We start from the raw sequence: 12,088 nt of genomic DNA, 5'->3' as shown, positions 1-12,088 counted from the left end.
AGCTTATGGGCAAGTAATAAATTATATCATGTATCTTGAATGTATCATAGATAAGCTGCTATATTACAATTGCCACTTCAGATAGCTGTGAAATTAGGTGATTAAGTAGTTGGTACCTAACCTTCTAATTTCTGTATAAGTCTAATTACATGAAATAGAAGTGGGGGTTTTGATTTTTTACTTTGCTTTTCTGTTTGGAGTATCATTGTAACTACTGTATTGTAAATAATGGAAAATAATTGCATATGTTAAAAAAATAAATTGTATAAAAAAATAAAATAAAATAAAATAAAGTGCTGAAAAAAATACTTTTTGAATAACAGCATAACACAGCATCCAAGAAAAAAGAAAAATGAAAAGAGTGTATCATATACTTTGTCCAGTTCCACAATGTAAGTGAGAGGCAGAGCTTTGCTTCTATAAAAGAAATCCTAACCGGTCAAGATTCTCTACTCTGAGGTAGTCAAACTGACTGACATTATCTCCTAGGATACTACTTTCCTGTATTTGCTGTTGACAATTTTTAGGTTTTGCATCTTATTCATAATTATTTTAGCACCTTCACAACTGAGCTCCTGGTGACTCCATTCATTACTGAAATACTATATCCTGAATGAAATGGTATTTCTTTAGTGTTTTTCCAGTGCTGACCCTTAACTTGTCCTTGTTTGTATTCTCGTCTCCCAAGAATGATATGACTATCAGATAACAGAAAGAATCCAAGAATGTTGTTTTTTTTAAAATTTTTATTTATTTTTGAGAAAGAGACAGAGTGTGAGCAGGGGAGGGGCAGAGAAATAGAGGGGGACACAGAATTTGAAGCAGGCACCAAGCTGTCAGCACAGAGCACGACATGGGGCTCAAACCCATAACCGTGAGATCATGACCTGAGCTGAAGTCAGATGCTTAACCAACTGAACCACTCAGGCACCCTCCAAGAATGTTTTATTCTCTCTCTCTCTCTCTCTCTCTCTCTCTCTCTCTCTCTCTCTCTAAGTAGGCTTCATGCCCAGGGCAGAACCCAATGTGGGGCTTGAACTCACAACACTGCGATCAATCCCTGAACTAAGATCAAGAGTTGGATGCTTTATCAAGTGAGGCACCCAGGTGCCCCAGGAATCTTTTATTATTTTTGTTAAAGTTTATTTAATTTGAGAGAGAGTTAGAGGGTGAGAGAGAGTGTGTGTGCAAGCCCAGGAGGGGCAGAGAGAGGGGAAGAAGGAGAGAGTAAGAGCAAGAGCAGGGAGAGAGAGGGAGACAGGGAGAGAGAGAGAGGGAGAGAGGGAGAGAGAGAGGGGGAGAGAGAGAGAGAGAGAAGGAGAGAGAGAATCCTTAGCAAGCTCTGTGCTGTCAGCTTGTTGTGAGGGTGACAGAAATCAAGAATCAGACACTCAACCAACTAAGCCATTCAGCTACCCTTAAAGCTGTTCACAAGGAAAAAACAACTTTTTTCATATAGCAAGATCTTTCAAATCTTTATTAAAGTAGTAAAGGAAAGAAACAGCAGGATGGGAATTCCTTGGAAACTATAATAATGTCTATCCAAAAATACAGTGATCATTTGATCTGATATCGATTTTCCAAATTTATTAAGGAGCTAGTATGTTAATATGTTTTTAAATACTCATAGAGTTTATAGTAATTCATACATAATGAAATGTTTTGAAGAGACCTTCGAGGTTCTGTGTTTTGGTGACACATTGAAGTCTAGTTTAGATCTGTTCAATTTTAGCTCAATTTGTTTTCACTACATATGACCAAAGATCTGAGTCTACCGAATCTACCGAATTTTTTTAATACTCTAGTTCTACACATTTCATAAATCTATTCATTCCACAAATATGTGTTGAATTACTGCTATGTGCCACTTATTTTAGGTGCTCAAGCTAAAACAGTGAACAGAACAGTGATTCTTGACCTCATGAGCTTAGATTCTAGTGAGGGAAAGAGAAAATCAGCAATAAACACAGGAATAGATGATTTCTTTTGTTACAAGATTATATGTACTGTGGAAAAATACAAAGTGGAGTGTGGTAAGGATCATCAGGGCTGGGAGGCCAGCCTACAATTGTGTTGTGTTTTATTGTGTTGTAGTTATTTCTTTATTTTTGTTGAAGTACAATTGACATACAATATCCTATCGGTCTCAGGTGCATGTTATAGTGATTTGATATTTTTACACATTATGAAAATAATCCTCATGGTAAGTGCATTTCTTTCTGTCACTATACAAAGTTATTACAACACTATTGATTCTATTCCCTGTGCTGTACATTATATCTCCATGGCTTACACTCTGAAACATTAAAAAGTGGTCAGTGTAATCTTCATGGAGGACATCATGTTTGAAGAAATATTTGAAGAGGGTGAGGGAGTCTGCTGTGTGGAAATACAGTGAAGAAATGTATCAGAGATTTGAGGCCAGTGAGATGGGAACCCTTAGTACTAGATGAGATCAGAAAGGGGGTGGTGGGCCCATATCACATAGAACCTTGCAGGTCAGATTACGTAACTGTTTCTTCATGCTTATTTATTTATTTTGAGGAGCTTGGGGGCACAGAGAGAGGAAGGAGAGAGAATCTCTGGCACTGTCAGCATGGCATCTGATGTGGGGCTTGATCCCATGAGCCATGAGATCATGACCTGAGCAGAAATCAAGAGTCAGAAGCACAACCAAACGAGCCACCCAAGTGCCCCAAATTACTTCATTTTTATGAGAGCAAAGCAGAGCACCATTGGAGAACTTTAATCAGGGGAGATACAAGACCTGTTTCCTCTGTGACAAGATCACTTTAGCTGCTCATATAGGATGTGATTGGGGAAAAGCTAGGGCAGTAACCACAGAAGCAAGGGGGCAAAGTTAAGGAGTAACTAGTTGATGTTAGTGAAAATAGTGACAAACATCAGGTCCTGGGTATATTTTGAAGGTAGAACTAAACGAATTCTGTGTCAGATCGGATGTGCAGTGCAGACAGAGAAGCAAAGAGTGACTTAAAGATCTCAATCTGAGAAACTGTTAGAATGGACTTGCCATTCTTCTTGTCAGTTGAGAAGACAAAGTGAATCTGAGAGAGGAACATGGTGGTGGGCGGGTGGGGAGTAATGAATGGGAGTGGAATCAGGAGGTCATCGTTTTGACATTCTGAGTTTGAGATTTTATTAGACAATGAAGTGGAGGTTTTGACAGACAATTAGACATACATACAAGTGTGACCTTAGAGAGTGTGGTCTGGGATAGAGATGTAAACTTGTGAATATCAGGCAGTGAGATAACATTTGAAGCTAAGGGATTGGATGCATTTACGGAAGCAATGTGTATTGACAGAAGAAGAGAGGACATATGACCTACAACCTTAGGAGTCAGAGAGAACAGACAGATTCAACAGGAGAATGAAGAGTGACCAGTCAAGTAGAAGGAAAATCAAGAAACCAAGGTAAATAGGAACCCAGTGGACAAAGTATATCAAGGAAATAAGAATTGTGGCTATGTCTAATACTGCAGAGAGACCTAGTAAATCGATGGTTGAGAGCTGGCCATTGGATGTAGAAGTGTGGAGGTTATTTGCAACATCGACAAAGTTCAATAAAGTAGAGGGCTGGGGCACCTGCTCGGTATTGGACTGAGAGGGACCAGACACAAAAAGTACAAAACTCTTCCAACATATTTTACTATGAAGGGAGAGAAATTAATGCAGAAAGTAGCTGTCAAGGAATGAGGTTGAGAGAAGGACCTTTTTTTAAGATAAAGGAAACGACTGGATGGTTCCACAATCATGGGAATGATCCGGAAGAGACGAAAAGGTCCTGAAGAAAGAGGTGGAGGTGGATTGTCAGACCACTGTTCTCACATAGACTGGAGAAAATAGTATCTGTACCCAAGTAGAGGCACCGGCTTTAGATACTAGAACAGATGGTTTATAGGGCACAAAATTCCATGATAACATCAGGAGGGCTGATATGTGGGTACAGATGCTGAAGTGGGGCAGATTTGTATGTTCATACAAATTCTTTTCAGGTTGCTTCAAAGTTTCTCAATGAATTAGGAAGTAAAATAATTGGTTGAGACTGAGAAAAGAGAAGGTATCAGGGGTTAAAAGATAAAAGGGAATTGGAGTCCCTGCTGGTTCAGTTGGTTAAGTGACTGGCTCTTGATTTTAGCTCAGGTCATGATCTCAGGGTCTTGGGATCAAGCCCTGCATCGAAGTATGTGCCGAGTAAGGAGACTGCTTAAGATTCAGTCCCTCTGCCCCTCTGCTTGGTCTCTCTGTCTCTAAAATAAATTTTAAAAATTAAAGATACAAGAGAAGATAAATAATTCCTTAGGGCACACTGTTGTCACCACGAGTGCTGACACTAACAAGTGCTAACAGTGCTAGGAGTGAAATGACAGTCCCATTAAGACAACAGAGAATAAATGGACTGTGGACTTGTGGTGTGATACTCCAGAAGCATCAAGGGCTCACTTGAGATCCAAGAGATAAATTTAAGGCGAAATCAGCTAGTGTGGTCCCTTCATACCACTCACAGGATGCCATACAATTTGGTTAAAAATTCATACAATTCACAAACATTTTCTGGACCTGCAAAGGAACAAAATCTTCTAATACTAGGTAAAACTTGGAGCTGGAACCTCTACTACTACTTCACTTGATTGTTACCTCATGGAAAGAGTGTAGAAGAACCAAATTACACAAAGTGTTGTAGAAGCTGCTAGAGAAAATACCATTAACCAGGTTGCCCTCATCTGAACAGGATGAGGATGTGTGGCTTTTTACTTTACCTGTTTAGAAAATCATCCTGAAAGTTGGTTTTTAATCCAACTTATCATGACATAGGCTTAACTTATCTGTCCACAGGTGTGACAAGTTCCCCACTTAGAACATGTATTGTTAATTCTTTTCAGTAGTAAGCTTTTCCTTTCTCCTCATGGTTTAGAATTTTGTCTATTTTTCTCTGAAAGGTCTGAACGGTCCTGTGCTTTAGGTAAAGAGTTCTGTAAATGGTCTATTTGGCACCTAAGTCTGGCAGCAAGCCAGATGTGAACCCTCCTATTCCCACCCAGAGTGCATCATCGATTGCTGATTTTTAACCCATATATGTGTTGCTAACTCTTCCTATAACTAGCAACAGAAATAAGGTATCAGAATGGGTGAAAAAATAAGATCCATCTATATGGTGCCTAAAAGAGACTAATTTCAGACCTAAAGACACCTGCAGATTGAAAGTGAGGGGATAGAGAACCACATATCATGCTATGGAGAGCAAAAGAAAGCCAGGGTGGCCATACTTATATCAGGCAAACTAGATTTAAAAACAAAGAATGTTAAACTTGAGAGACTATTGAATGCTGAGAATGAACTGAGGGTTGAGGGGGAAGGGGGAGGGGGGAAAAGAGGTGGTGGTGATGGTGGAGGGCACTTAAGGGGAAGAGCACTGGGTGTTGTATAGAAAACATTTTGACAATAAAATATTATGGAGAAAAAAAAGCAAAGGATGTTAGAGATGAATAAGTACATTACATCATAATTAAGGGGCCTATTAATCAAGACGGTCTAACAGCTGTAAATATTTATGCCCACAACTTGGAAGAAAATATATTAATCAGTTAATCACAAACATAAAGAAACTCATTGATGATAGTGGCATAACAGGAAGAGACTTTAATACCCCTCTTATAGCAGTGAACAGATAATTTAAACAGAAAATCAAAAAGGAAATGATGGCTTTGAATGACACATTGGACCAGATGGGCTTATTAGATATATTCAGAACATTTCATCTTAAGCAGCAGAATACACATTTTTCTCAAAGACACATGGAACATTCCCCAGAATAGCTCACAGACTGGGACACAAATCAGCCCTTAACAGTTACAAAAAGATAAAGATCATACCATGAATATTTTCAGGTTATAATACTATGAAATGTGAAATCAAACAATAAAAATAGAAGAGAATACTATGAAAAATTATATGACAAGAAACTGGACAATCTGGAAGAAATGGACAAATTCCCAGAAAATCACACATTACCAAAACTTACGCAAGAAGAAATAAAAAACCAGCAAAGAAATTGAATCAGTTATCAAAAATCTCCCAACAGGGATGCCTGGATGGCTCAGTCAATTAAGTGTCTGACTCTAATTTCGGCTCTCAAGTTATGATCTCACAGTTCCTGAGATCACATTGGGCTCTGTGTTGACAGCATGGAGCCTTCTTGGGATTTTCTCTCTCTCTCTGCCCACTGCCCCCACCCCCACCAAACAAATAAACTTAAAAAAATATCCCAAAAAACCAGAGTCCAGACATTTGAACAATTCTTCTCAATTGTTCCAAACAATAGAAATGGAAGGAAAGCTTCCAAACTCATTCTATGAAGTCAGCATTACATGGATTCCAAAACCAGACAAAGATCCCACTAAAAAGAGAATTTTAGGCCAATACCCTGATGAACCTGGATGCAAAAATTCTCAACAAAATACATGCAAACTGAATTCAACAGTACATTAAAATAATTATTCATCATGATCAAGTGGGATTTATTCTTGGGCTGCAGGACTGGTTCAATATTCACAGGTCAACCAGTGTCATTCTATTAGTAAAAGAAAGGATAAGAACATTATGATCCTGTCAATAGATGCAGAAAAAGCATTTGGCAAAACACAGCATCCTTTGTTGATAAAAACCCTCAAGAAAGTAGGGATAGAAGGAACATGCTTCAACATCATAAAGGCCATATGTGAATGAACCACACTTAATATCATCCTCAATGGGGAAAATTGAGAGCTTTCCCTTTAGGTGCAGGGACATGACAAGGATACCCACACTCACCTCTGTCATTCAACATAGTACTGCAAGTCTTAGCCACAACAATCAGACAACACAAAGAAATTAAAGGCATACAAATTTGCCAAGAAGTCAAACATTCATTCCAGATGACATGGTACTTTACACAGAAAACCCGAGAGACTCCACCAAAAGACTGTTAGAACTGATAAATGAATTCAGCAGTCACAGGATATAAAATCAATGTACAGAAATTGGTTGCATTTCTATACACCAATAATGAAGCAGTGGAAAGAGAAATCAAGGAATTGAGCCCATTTACAATTGCACCAAAAAGAACATAAGATACCCAAGAATAAATCTCATCAAAGAGGTAAAAGATCTGTATGATAAAGACTATAGAAACAAAGAAATGGAAAAAAAATTCCATGCTTATGGATTGGAAGAACAAATATTGTTAAAATGTCAATACTACCCTGGGGCACCTGGGTGGCTCAGTCGGTTAAGCATCCGACTTTGGCTCAGGTCATGATCTTGTGGTTCATGAGTTCTAGCCCTGCGTTGGGTTCTGTGCTAAAAGCTTCAGATTCTATGTCTTCCCCTTTCCCTCTGCCCCTCCGCTGCTCACGCTATGTTTCTCTCTCTCTCACAAAAATAAAATAAACATTTAAAAAATGTCGATACTACCCACATTTAATACAATCATTATAAAATTATCACCAGCATTCTTTGCAATCTATAAATTTGTATGAAACCAGAAAAGACCCTGAATAATCAAAGTAATGTTGAAAAAGAAAACCAAAGCTGGATGCATCACTATTCCGGACATTAAGCTGTACTATAAAGTGTAATCATCAAGACAGTATGGTATTGGCACAAAAACAGACACATAAATCAATGGAACAGAATCAAGAACCCATAAGTTTATCTTCAAAGATATGGCCAACTAATCTTTGACAAAGCAAGAAAGTGTATCCAATGGAAAAACTAGAGTCTCTGCAGCAAATGGTGTTGGCAAAACCAAACATTGACATGCAGTAGAATGAAACTCAACCATTTTCTTACAATGTAAGCAAAAACACACTCAAAATGGATAAACAACCTAATTGTGAGACAGAAAACCACCAAAATCCTAGAGGAGAACATAGGCAGTAACCTCTTTGACCTCAGCCACAACAACTTCTTATGAGACATGTCTCTGGAGGCAAGGGAAATAAAAACAAAAATGAACTATTGGGACCTCATCAAGATAAAAATCTTCTGCACAGTGAAGGAAACAATCAACAAAACTAAAAGGCAACATAAAGAATAGGAGAAGATATTTGAAAACGACATATTGGATAAAGGGTTAGTATCTGAAACCTATAAACTTATAAACCTAAAAACTTAGCAAACTCAACACCCAAAAAAACAAATAATCCAGTGAAGAAACTGGCAGAAGACATGAAAAGACATTTTTCCAAAGAAGACATCCAGATGACTAACAGACACATGAAAATATGCTCAACCTCACTTATCATCAGAGAAATATAAATCAAAACCACAATGATACCACCTCACACTGATCAGTAGAATTAAAATTGACAACTTAGGAAACAACAGATGTTGGTGATGATGCAGAGACAGGGGAACCCTTTTGCAATGCTGGTAGGAATGCAAACTGGTGGATGCACTATGGAAAACAGTATGGAGATTCCTGGGAAAATAAAAAATAGATCTATCCTACAACCCAGAAATTGCATGACTAGATATTTATCCAAAGAATACAAAAATGCTGTTTCAAACGGGGCACATGCACCCCAATGTTTATAGCAGTCCTAGCAAAAATAGCCAAATTATGGAAAGTACCCAAATGTTCATCAACTAAAAAATGCATAAAGAAGAACACACACACACACACACACACACACACACACACACACACACAGGAATGTTATTTGGTGATAAAAAGAATGAAATTTTGTGGCACCTGGGTGGCTCAGTCAGTTAAGCATTTGATTCTTGGCTTCAACTCAGGTCATAATCTCATAGTTCCTAAGAAGGAACTGCTCTGCACTGACAGCGAAAATCCTGCTTGGAATTCTCTGTCTCCCTGTCCCTCTGCCTCTCCTCCACGCCTGCTCTCTCTCTCTCTCAATATAAATAAACATTTTTTAAAACAAGAATAAAATCTTGCCATTTGCAAGATGTGGATGGCACTAGAGTGTATTATGCTAAGCCAAATAAGTCAGAGAAAGATAAATATCATGTGATTTCACTCACATGTGAAATTTAAGAAACATAATAGATGAACACAGGGGAAAGTAAGGAGAAATAAGATAAAAATGGAGAGGGAGGCAAACCATAAGAGACTCTTAAATACGGAGAACAAACTGAGTATTGCTGGTTGAGAGGTGTGTGGGAGAATGGGTTAAATGAATGATGGCTATTAAGAAGGACTCTTGTTGGGATGAGCACTGGGTGTTATATGGAAGTGATGCATTGCTGTGTTCTATTCCTGAAACCACTACTACACTGTGTGTTAACTAACTTGAATTTAACTAAATAAATTTTAAAAATACAACACATTCAGCTTTTAGCCGTGTCTGTGGCTGTATTTTGGGGCCAGCACACTTAATTCTCAGGGGATTTAAAGGGAAGTTGTGGCTCTATCAAGAGGACATTTAAATTTATGTTTTTAATATTTGGTTCCTGGATAGAAAAGTATTAAAATGAAAATTCTTTTATTTATGACAAAATCGCCATCTACAGTAAAAAAAAAAGTTATTGTGGGATTTTGCTGCTATAGAAATCATATTATTAGTTTTGTACATATATTTACCACTTTTTTTTTGAGAAAGTAAGAGTAAGAGAGGGAGAGAAGGAGAGAGCGAGAGAGAGCGAGAGTGAGAGAGCGAAAGAGAGAATGAGCAGGCGAGGGGCAGAAGGAGAGACAGAGAAAGAATCTCAAGCAGGCTTCATGCCATCAGCTTGGACCCTGACATGGGGCTCGATCTCAAAATGGTGAGATCATGACCTGAGCCCAAATCAAGAGTTGGAATCTTAACCAACTGAGCCGCCCAGGTGACCCTATATTCACCTCTTCTGTTTGTCTTCATTTCTTTCAGATTCAGATCCCCAGATATTATGATATATTTAATTTTTTCCTTAACCCTTGTTGTAGTGATGGGTAGTCATGATGAATTTATTTAATTTCATATGTTTAAAAGTCTTTACTTCACCTTTGTTTTTAACAATGTCTTTGGTGAGTATTGAATTTTAGGTGAACAACTTTTGTTTGCATTTTTATAAAGATTTGCTCCACTCTTTTCTGCTCTACAGCAATATTTCTGGTGATAATTTTGCTGTAATTTTATTTTGTATTTCACTGCACATAAAATGTTTTTTCTCTTTGGCTATTTTTAACATTTTTTCTTTATCATAGTTTTTGCCCAATTTATTATGATATTTCTCTTAGTATAGTGTACTTCATGATTTTGTGTCTTGTTTGATTCTTGGATCTGTGGATTTATAATTTTCTTTAAATTGGGGGGAAATTATCCCTTATTTCTGTTTTCTGTCCTTTTTCCCATTTGTCTTGGAAGATTCTAATTATTCATATATTAGTCTATTTGAAGTTTCTTCTTAGCTCACTAATGCTCTGTGTATGTTTTCAATTCCTTTTTTTCTTTGTTTTTAATTTTGGATGGTTTCTATTGTTAAGTCTTCAAGTTTACTAACATTTTCTACTGTAGTGCACTGTCATCTGTTAATCTGCTATTTTTATCTCAGCTAAGGTATATTTAACCACTATAATTTTAATTTGGCTCTTTTTTATGTTTTCTATGTCTCTACTTAGCATATTCAATCTTTTCTCCACTTTCTTGAAAATTAATGCAGTGATAATAATTTTAATATGTTTATTTACTAATTTTATAATCATTGTCTTTGTGTGTGTGTGTGTGTGTGTGTGTGTGTGTAAGGGGGTTTGAATGGATTGGTTTTGCCCCCATATCATGGATGATATATTCTTGCCTCTTTGCATGCTTGGTAATTTTTGATTGGATATTAAACTTTATGACTTTTCCCTTGATTGCTGGATATTTTTGATGCCTATAATTGTTCTTGAGCTTTGTTAAATGAGACAAGAACAGTAGTTAGTTTATGCTTAATTTTTCCTCACTGTTGAGGCTATTCACTTTTGAATACTCTACCTGGTGCCCTGTGAATTATAAGATTTCAAAATTCCGGTGGGTGGGAAACACAAGTGATTCCAGGTTCTGTGTGAGTGCCAGGGGTCGTTTCCTCTTATATCACTAATCCTGCCAGACAACCTAAAGATACACAATATCTTACAGGTCTCAACTCTCCACAAGTTAACCTATACTTAAAGAGTTCCCCAGTAAAATCACTAATAATATATATTTTTAATATGGTTCACATTGAAAAATAACTATTCAGGGGCACTTGAGTGACTCAGTTGGGTAAGCATCCAATTTCAGCTCAGGTCAGGACCCTGTAGTTTATGTTTTCGAGCCCCATGTGGAGCTCTGTGCTGACAGCTCACAGTCTTGATTCTGTTTCAGATTCTGTGTCCCCCTCTCTCTCTCTGCTCCACCCCAATCATGCTCTGTTTCTCTCAGAAATAAACATTTAAAAATTATAAAATAAGAAAAATAAATATACAGATAAATTTGTACAAAATAATGGAGGGAAATGTATATCAGATAAAATATAGCAACCACCTACAAATAACTCCCAAAAATGTGGTATTAGCAATAGAACAGACATACCAGTGAAGCTGAACACAAAGCTCTGAAATAGAACATAGTAAATATACAGTTTTGAAATAAGGTCAATATGATATTTAAATTACTGAGAAAAACAAATTATTCAAAAAAATTGCTAAGACAATGTGCATGCAACTGTCTGGAAAAATATTCTTTATACCATGGGAAATAAAACTACATACAAATTTAAATAGAAAATACCTGTTCATATAGTAAGGGAACTATGGCAAGAGTGTTTGACAACTTTGCAGTAGAGAAGGCTTTTCTAATAAGAATGCAAGGAAAGTTCAAAATGAAAGGCTTTCATAACAAGATTAAGCAAATGGTAAGTTAAGGATTGAGGAGAAGTGAGAAGAAAAAAATGGATGGTAAAAGTGGTAATTTTCTTTAAATTAAAGGAAGGAGAAGGGTTTGTGCTTTATATTTTGGGAACCTATTCGAGTCTTATAAGTTATTTGTGTAAAGACATGAATGATCAAGAAAAGCCAACCACATTTCTCATAAGGGCTCAGCTTATGAGGATCCAAGGTGTTT

This window comes from Suricata suricatta, chromosome 11, assembly GCF_006229205.1.
Source record: "Suricata suricatta isolate VVHF042 chromosome 11, meerkat_22Aug2017_6uvM2_HiC, whole genome shotgun sequence".
In the NCBI taxonomy this organism is placed as follows: domain Eukaryota; kingdom Metazoa; phylum Chordata; class Mammalia; order Carnivora; family Herpestidae; genus Suricata; species Suricata suricatta.
This window is presented reverse-complemented; position numbering follows the sequence as displayed.